At 38.4% G+C, this 8524-nt stretch overlaps 1 long non-coding RNA gene across 1 annotated transcript in view; it reads left to right on the top strand.

Annotated features, from left to right (window-relative positions):
• Positions 1 to 2082, top strand: part of LOC107183463 — a 17682-nt gene extending 15600 nt beyond the window's left edge. The window contains exons 2-3 of the long non-coding RNA XR_001514252.1: positions 1832 to 1833; positions 2072 to 2082. This is a non-coding gene — a long non-coding RNA (uncharacterized LOC107183463). The remainder of the gene's footprint in view (positions 1 to 1831; positions 1834 to 2071) is intronic.
• The last annotated feature ends 6442 nt before the right edge of the window (positions 2083 to 8524 follow it).

Genomic DNA, 8524 nt, shown 5'->3' with positions numbered 1-8524 from the left:
GACTAAGCTTCTAGCTAGTGAATGATGGTAGAATTGAGTGGTCTGGTAAATAAGAGATTCTGTTTTATCTGAAAAAGCTCATTTATGCCATGAAGTATGAATGATTGTTAAAGAATGAGAGCATACAAAACTGCATGCCTGTGATAATGGTGGCATCTCTTTTAGCTCTACATCCTGTTAGCAAGAAAATAGAGACTTTCTACCCCTTTCCGGTATATATAAAAAAAAAAAGACCGTACCCTTTTATGTAATGGTGTTTACTTTGAATTTATATTAGTTCACACAAACACTCCATCCATGCTTTTGTTCCGGCCCTCCGGTCCAGTTTAAGAACCCATTGTGGCTCTCGAGTCAAAAAGTTTGCCCACCCCTGGCTAAGCTCTCCCCTATTTTTCTTCTACCCTAATTCCTTCCTTTGCTTCATTGTCCCAAACATTAATAAACATACTCACAAACCCACCTGGACTCATGTTTTGAAATCTTTCTTACAGGAAGTCAAGGATCCACACACTGCCGGCCAGCCTGAGGCAGACCTACTCCAGGAGGCCCCTGTGCTGTACACAGTTGGAGCATCATCCCTCACACCAAGGGTCTGTATAGGAGGCAGCCAATCAATGTTTCTCTCTCCCTTCCACCCTCTAAAATTAATTTTTTAAAATTCTTGTGTGAGGATTTAAAAGGTAATACAATGAAATAAATTAAAATAAAAAAGAAAATATTCTCTCCACCCTTCTGGAATGTCAAGAGTTATATTGTGGGAACCTCCTAGTCTGGATCATAAACGCCATGGAACATCACCAAGTCCCAGGAGTACTAGCAGAAGAATCAGAGTTATAAAATAAATGCTTCTTATCACCAGCCAGCTTGGTTTATATCTGTTCAACAGGCACTCAGTTAAGCCCTTTCAAATGTATTATCTCATATAATAATAGATATTGAGTGATGAGTGCTGAGAAAAAAGTCACAGAAAGATTTGAGTTTATTTGAAGTGGTTTTTATGCCCCCCGCAAAAATAAAAAATCTAGTTCCATGATATTACACAACAAGCTTGTATCAAATAAAGTTACAACCAGGATCAGATTCTTTAAGTAACAGACACTATCACAAGTCAGTGGTCTTAGGTCAGAGGAAGTGGGGGAGAGGAGCTAATGGCCTGAAACACTAGACATGCACTTTGAACCTCCCTTTCATTAGATTAGACCCATCTTGAAATCATGTACCACATGTACATCATTGCCTGGCAAACTGAAAAAGGAAGACATAATTCTTGCTGCATAGTAGATATTCCTAGGCTAGAGATACAATGGAATGAACCACAGTCACAAGCCCTGGTAAGGTCTTGCCTTGGTGCTGACTGGTTGTATAACCTCCAAAACGTGGCTTGTGCTTCCTGAGCCTCTGGGCTCTCCCTCATAAAATAAAGGCATCAGCAGGCCCTCTAGCTTTCTGTGCTGCTAACCCTGAACATAAGTTTTATAATAAATATTTCGTAAGTTTGACCACAAAATATTGTTTGGTCTTACTCTCTATTTCTATAAAATCTTACATTAGAGAATCAAATATTTTAATGTTTTATAGAAAACTAGAGGCCTGGTGCACAAAATGTGTGCACAGGTAGGGTGCCTAGGCCTGGCCAGCGATCAGGGTCGATCTGTGGGGTGACCAGTGAGGCAATTGGGACCCCCGCTCACACCCGCCTTGGCTGACCTGGCGCCGCCCACTTGCTGGCCCTGGCCCCACCGCAGATGCCAATGGTCAGGGCCTGCGGGCTGGGGGCAGCTTCTGAATTGAGCATATGTGCCCTGGTGGTCAGTGCGCATCATAGCAACAGTCGTTCTGCTGGTCGGTCCACAGTTTGGTCAATTTGCATATTAGGGTTTTATTATATAGGATCATAGCATTAAAGAGAAAGAATACTTCTTCATTTAGCTTAAAGGAATCCAGCTTTGAAACAGGAGTTCTCTTGGCCACATTTTATAATACAGATAAATGTACACTTCTTTGTATAGGACCCCTTTCATTAACTTCATATAAGAGCCCACTGAAAACATCTCTTTACAATTGTTTTTAGGGGAGAGCACAGACACAGTCCCTCACTACCACAAAGTATGTAGTCAAGTTTCCAACATTTAGGGAAATCGAGTCCCACCTTGGGAAAACCAACTTCGTAATCATGGTATCTCCCTAGCTAGGTAAGTATCTCTTTTTACAATTTCAATTTTTAAAAAGTTGGTGAGAGAGAGAGAGAGAGAAAGGGAGAGAGAGAGAGAGAGAGCGCGCGCGAGAGAGAGAGCAAGTTTCCTGGGGAAAAGTTAAAGGTATAAAGGTAGTATTTTTCTGGGTCTGTTCAATCTTTCTGAATCCTTCATTCAATATGTGTATGATAACTTTGTACTAATTCCCTCATGAAGAAAACATTATGAAATTCAAGAAAGAAGAGATGTCTGGTTGCTTCTCTGAGTTGCTAATGCTGTCCCTGGGAAGTCACCTGTCAGAGAGACAGTGATTCACTTGAACATTTGCCACCTTCATCTGGGATTCCATCTTCATTTTTGATCATTTTTCATGTCGCTGTTATTGTTAGGTTCTTTTACAAAATCTGCTTTATGAACTGTTATATGGACAACACATTGCCAGATCTTTAAGGAAAAGATTTTGACCATTTGTTACTATTCATTGACTTGCGAAGCTTAAATATTCTTTGAGAAATAATTTAATATTCTTATTTTTAACTTAGTACTTTGCTTTGCTTTATGTTTTGACTATTTACACATGTTTGAAAAAATTTGACATAGAATTTCAGTTGAAGCACAAAAACTAAAGCTACTTAAAACTCGTAGTACAACATCCCTATACCTGGCTTCCTTGGATCAGTTGCTGATATAAATGCCTGGTGGATACAGATGAGGACTATATGAAATGTCAGGTAGAAGACTCACTAACCCCACTGTCACTAACTATGGTTGACAGTGGTTGAGACCAGGGAAAGTTACTTAGCTTTGTTTAAAGGCGTATTTATTTTATTTTCTAATAATAAAAATATGATCTTAGGAGATAATTTTGAGAATACAAAAATGTATCATCAATTTGCTTTGAAGCTATTTTGAACAAATTAACATTACCAGAAGCATTATATAAAAATTCTTTCTCAGAGTATTCCCTCCAACATTGGGAACTATCTTCTTTTAATTGTCAATTTAATCAGGTTTTATAATTTTAAATGTCTAGTTTTGATTACTTGTGAATTTAAATGTGATTTAATATGTCCATTTCTTCTTTTGAGAATTTCTTGCTCAGCTTTTTCTGTTGTTTCTTTGGGGAATTCTTATCACTTGGCATGGGTTCTTTAAGGCTATTTTTAATGGAGATAATATTTAGAAGCTAGTAAATCAAATAATTTTTATTCTCAAAGATCCCTACTTCCTTGTACTCCAGAACTTCCAGTTAGAGTGCACCTAGAGGATGTAGAAACTCATAGGTACTTATACTATGGACTTTGGAGAGAATTCCCACCTTCACTCTCCATCTGAGAGCTAACCCAGGAGGCTTGTTGCCATAGAATTAGAGGATATGACAAGAAGTATGGAAGAAGCTTCCCTCCCAGAACAAGAGGTACACTAGTACAGAAAGAAAGGATCGAGCCGTGAAGGAGGAGGAAGATGGTCCTGAGGTCTATTCTTCCTCCAGGCCCTCAGTGATTCACCTCCCAGAGAGTAATGCTATTGTCTTTAGAAATACACAGGTAGGTAACACATGTAATTAGACCAGAAATTTACTCATGTTACAGATATAGGAAGCGATCATAAGCCCCTTATTTTACCTACAAATACTCTCATCTTCACAAGTCGTTTTCCTTTTGTGCTTTCTGCCATCTCTATCTTCTATGATCTCACAACCTCAGACGTGCTGAGTCTTCATAGTGATCCTAACTTTTCAGAATCCTCCCCAGTCTCCACTGAGGAGTGGTTGGGTTGGCTGTTCCGTGGACTAGTGATTGTTGAGGGTCCCACTTAGTAGTTTGAACTTAATGTGCTGGCACCCTTCATGGGAGTCCCTGATTCTTGCCATTTGCCACTGGTTTATAAACCTTTGCCCCCTGTGGCCTCTTAACCCGATCCAAGTACCTTTCTGTTTCCTCCATACCCACATGGCACCTCTGTGTCCTTTGCTGTACATGCATAAGCTGGTGGGAACCAGAAACACTTCCTGAGTGTCTCTCTCACCATCTAATGTCACTTCTGTGCCATCACTCCAGTACCATGAGGGAAGTAGCCATGAGTATTACTTCTCCCAGTATATTGCAAGCCACTCACCGCATGGTCTACTCCACAACTTTTTGGATGTTTTAAATCTGTTCCTCAAGAAGTAGACTCAAGGGATGTGGAGATAGCGTAGGAGATAGTGATTGATAATTTACAAGTCTACCTTTACTTCTTGTATCTTCTTTGCCATACCCACAATTCCTTGGGCTAAAAGGAGTGCACATACCCTTTCTTTACAAATATTTCCCATTTACTCTCTAGGAGTTTAATATTTCTGGCTGAATATTTAGGTGAAGTGCCACCAAACAGAAATAAGACTTAACAAGGGCAAAAGTAACATCTCTGTTTCATAATTAAAGATAAAGCCCTAACCGGTTTGGCTCAGTGGATAGAGCGTTGGCCTGTAGACTGAAGTGTCCCTGGTCATGGGCATGTACCTTGGTTGCGGGCACATCCCCAGTACGGGGCGTGCAGGAGGCAGCTAATTGATGTTTCTCTCATCGATGTTTCTAACTCTCTATCCCTCTCACTTCCTCTCTGTAAAAAATCAATAAAACATATATTTTTTAAAAAAGATAAAAATCATATCCATCATGTTTATAACAAGTATTGTGCTTAAAATGTCTTTTCATTTTCATCAATGTTATTATGAAAATATTTTATTTTTATGTAAAAAATATAGGGATTTTTCTTTATAATTTTAAAAAATATGTCTTGTATGTTTTTTAAGTCATCCAATCAAACATCAGAAGAATGTTCATATAAAGTATGTATATCATTTTATAATATTACTTTTTATATAAAATGTTTAGTATAGCTAGAATTTATTTTAATATATGGTGTGAACTAAAAATCAAATATTATAATTTTCTAGATAATCATCTATTGCCTGCAACCATTTAACGAATAGTTCTCGATCTTCTAACAGTTGTTTCCTTTATCACAAACAAAATAATTATGAATGATGAGGTTACCTACTTTGTTTTATTTATCTGTTGATTTTTTACTAGTATTCACAGTTTGTATTTTAAATCTTTCTAATACTAGGCTCTCTTTTTTCTTAGCAGTTCTTGCTTATTTATTCTTTCAAATGGTTATTGTGTTAAAGTCTAATAAAGCTAGCTAATATTTAATTAAAATTACATTAAACCAAAACATTAATTAGATATTAATTTATTTCTTTGGAATACTGTTTTGCCATCAAGAAATAAGGTATGTGGCCATGGCTGGTTTGACTCACTGGCTAGAGCATCGGCCTGCAGACCAAAGGGTCCTGGGTTCAATTCCAGTCAAGGTTGCAGGTTCCTCCCCGACCAGGGGCCCTGGTCAGGGTGCGTGCAACCAACCAATGCGTTTCTCTCACATTGATGTTTCTCTCTGTCTTTCCCTCTCTCTCCATTCTCTCTAAAAGATCAATGGAAAAATACTCTCAGGTTAGAATTAACACACACACAAAAAATATGTGTTGCTCTGTGTGTACTCAATAAAATTTCAGTGTTTTTTTTTCTTTTGTGCCATATAGTTCATATAATGGTTGATTCTAAATATTTAAAAGTTTATTGACATTTTATTATGACTTACTATTTGATTTTAAGTGATTATAGCTAATAATCTGTCGATAGGTTTAAATATCAGGAAAGTCAAACTGGTTGCCACATGTTGGTAGTGAAACTCTTAAGAAGAAATAGTTGTAATAGAACTTCAAATCACACAAGCCAGGCAACCAAAGCTTGTTAAACAAAGTCATTAAGGCAAATGCCCACTCAAAGCCCACATAGGAAGCCCTATAATAACTCCATTAAATGTTATCTCTAAAGAAAGCTGCATTCATTGTGCTTAATTTACCTCAAATGCTTTTCAGAATCAGCTCCCCTGTGCTGAGTTTACGGGATGTGGAAGGTAAGTAGTCCTTGGGGAGCATATTGCAGGTTGTTATAAGAGACACATATCATTTTAAACTGAACCTTCAGCATCTGTTCAGGCTCTGACTACAAATGACGAAACTGACAATAATTTACACTTACGCCATAAAAAGGAAAGGTGGTGATTAAGAAGAATCTGTGATCTTTAGTCAATGCAAACCACATCTGCTGTGCTTCCCCTCCTACCTGGGCGTCTGGGAGGAAGTCTCCCGTTCCCAGCAACAGGGGAAGGGGGCCTTCGTGCCCTTTGAGATCTCTGCCTCAGCTTCCATGCTTTCCTTCTTTCATCCTAACCTAGGTCATATTTTTCATCCTAAACCAGATAAACTCTCTAATATAAACACTTACCAGGAATAGGGTTTAAAAATGTGGCTTCAGTCATAGCCCACAGAAGGACTATAATAGAGAGTTTCGCCTCTGGAGGCATGATACCAAAGCCATTCTCATATGCTGGGCTGCTCACCACCAACATATGCTTTTCTCCAAGTTCATGTTTTGCATTTATGTCCGTTTCAATGATAGCATTGGGTTCAAACCTTTGCTATATCTTGGAACCGTCTGAGGAGTTTAAAAATTACATTAATGCCTGGGTCCCTGGAGTTCTGATATTGTTTTCTAGGATGTAGTCGGAACAATGGGTCTTTTGAAGATAGCAAAGCTGGAAAACCATGGCATGAATAGCAGCTCCCTGACCAACTGACTTCACTCTTGTTGCTCATCTGAGATATTTTAAGATTTTAATCATCCAACTAATTACTACTTTCAGTTCGCTATTCTTTCCCCTTCTTCACGCTCACTGCAACCTTCTCAGGTGTACATCTCATGGCATCAGATACTTTGATTTACCTGCTCATTGACTGCACTAGACCTAGTTACCTAAATAACAGCTATATGGCAAGCTTATTCATTGTAAATCTTTTATTATTTACAAATGGCCTAGTAAAACCAAATTGCAGTGGGATGTCAAGTTCAGCTTTCGCTAGGGTTTTGGTTTACAAAACACATAATACTGAAAATTCTGGATGAATACAGCCAGAAATTTGGCTAAGAAGAAAGCATGTAAATTATTTTGCATATATCCCAATTGGCAGGAGATTGTGTAATTGTGGGGGTGGGGGGGGCAGGAAATCTAAAGTTAGGTAAAAGATATCTAACATAAAAAGTGTAACAGAATATGTTGGGAGTGGTACTAATGCATAGAGGTTTTAAAAAGTATATGTAATATTGTATTACATTATATCTATAAATTTTTAAATCCTTACCCAAGGATATGTTTTTATAGATTTTGTGTGTGTGTGTGTGGGGGGGGGGGGGAGATATCGAGAGATCCATGTGAGAGAAAAAACATTGATTGGCTGCCTCCCATAAAAGCCCCAAAGGGAATCAGACTGCAACCCAGGTATGGGTCCCAACTGGGAATTGAACCTGCAACTTTTTTGGTGTACGAGACAACACTCCAAATCAGCCACCTGGCCAGGTCTGAAGATGTTCATTTCTAATAGGCTTCAGGTGATGCTGATAGTGTTTGTCTGGAGACCATAATTTGAAGATCACTATTTCCCTCTGTGGAGGTACCAAATTACAAACCTGGCACAAAATCTCATGGCTAACAACTAGAAGAGGTGATTCTAACATGGCCACGTGTGCTGCAAAGCTTAAAGTCAATCAAAGAATTTTATATTTATCTACAATGCAGGTGCCATATAGTTCACCATAATGCAGAATACTAACTGGTTAGATGAGGTTAACCAAGGGCTCCTTGATAAATTATTTGAGAAACAAACTTTTATTTAATATACTTCCAGGGGAGAAAAAAAATAGTTTTTTAAAATCCCAGATCTAAGAAACGAAGGGACAAAGTTGAGTGACAATGTTAGAAACCTCTGTGCCTGGAGGCAGAATGGGGGCCTGTTACCTCATAAAAGTCCCTTTCAGGGAAAACTTGTGTATTTCCCAAGCTAACATGTCAGGCAATAAATCATTGTGTAAGGAGGTTTGTGCTGCCTAGAGACACTCTAAGATACCAGATTAATCAAAATTTAATGTTGTCCTTCAGCTATCTTGAGGTTTTGTTTTACTTTGTAGTTGACTAGATCTTGGGTTCACATAGAAAACTCTAGTGATTTACAAATACCTCTTACTAGGAAGAGATAAGCCAAAAAGTATCTGCCTAGCAAAGCCAAAATAATATTTTTGCAGGACACAAATCTGCCAGTTCAAGGTACTTTCCACTCTATGAGTGTGTCAGGACAAACACAGAAAGTGATCACAAAAATGGAAATCGACATGCTTGGATGGAGGGAGAAAGGTGTTGTTTTTCCAGTTGCTCCCTCTCAGCAG

The sequence above is a fragment of the Myotis davidii genome, unplaced genomic scaffold, assembly GCF_000327345.1.
Source record: "Myotis davidii unplaced genomic scaffold, ASM32734v1 scaffold436, whole genome shotgun sequence".
Taxonomy (NCBI): domain Eukaryota; kingdom Metazoa; phylum Chordata; class Mammalia; order Chiroptera; family Vespertilionidae; genus Myotis; species Myotis davidii.
The sequence above is the reverse complement of the archived record's forward strand: the minus strand, read 5'-3'. Positions and strand labels throughout refer to the sequence as shown.